Source organism: Octopus bimaculoides, chromosome 22, assembly GCF_001194135.2.
Source record: "Octopus bimaculoides isolate UCB-OBI-ISO-001 chromosome 22, ASM119413v2, whole genome shotgun sequence".
NCBI lineage: Eukaryota > Metazoa > Mollusca > Cephalopoda > Octopoda > Octopodidae > Octopus > Octopus bimaculoides.
This window is the reverse complement of record NC_069002.1, coordinates 21,038,257-21,038,888: the sequence shown is the minus strand read 5'-3', so window position 1 is coordinate 21,038,888 and position 632 is coordinate 21,038,257. Positions and strand designations below refer to the sequence as shown.

The 632-nt window shown below is 23.1% G+C and overlaps 1 protein-coding gene and 1 long non-coding RNA gene across 3 annotated transcripts in view; one reads left to right on the top strand and one right to left on the bottom strand.

The window, feature by feature from the left end:
* Positions 1–632, top strand: part of LOC106870917 (neuropeptide Y receptor type 2) — a 425,179-nt gene that overhangs the window by 338,056 nt on the left and 86,491 nt on the right. The window lies entirely within an intron of this gene.
* The window catches only part of LOC128250560 (uncharacterized), a 312,488-nt gene that overhangs the window by 237,708 nt on the left and 74,148 nt on the right, over positions 1–632 (bottom strand). The window lies entirely within an intron of this gene.

Genomic DNA, 632 nt, shown 5'->3' with positions numbered 1-632 from the left:
TATATATATATATATATATATATATATATATATATATATTATACATGTATATCTGTGGGTGTGGGTGTGGGTGTATGTATGTATATTCATAGTGAAATAATCAACATTTAGGATCCACATATTAAGATATCAAAATACATATTCTGTTTCTTCACCTCTGAAAATATAATAATTGAGATATATTTGTTGGTTATACCTACTTCATTTTTGCGTGCATTAATTAACCTACCCGATAGGTTATTAATAAGGCAGATGCAAATTCCATATAAACAAAACATAAAATATATTACAATAAAACAAACATTGTTTGTAATGTTCTTCATTTATTAGGAGAAATGCAGCGTAATTAGGTTTCTAATGGGAATTGTATATTTTTCAACGAACACACTTCTAATTAAGATGAACAGTTGAAATATACCTGTTTAAATACATAATATATATGTATATACATGTGTATATCTATCTATCTATCTATCTATCTATCTATCTATCTATCTATCTATCTATCTATATAGATAAATAAATTCCTCTATTTACATAATATCGAGGTCTCATTCATTCTTTTGTTGTCATATTATTATCATTATATATATATATACATACATATATATATATATATATATATATATATA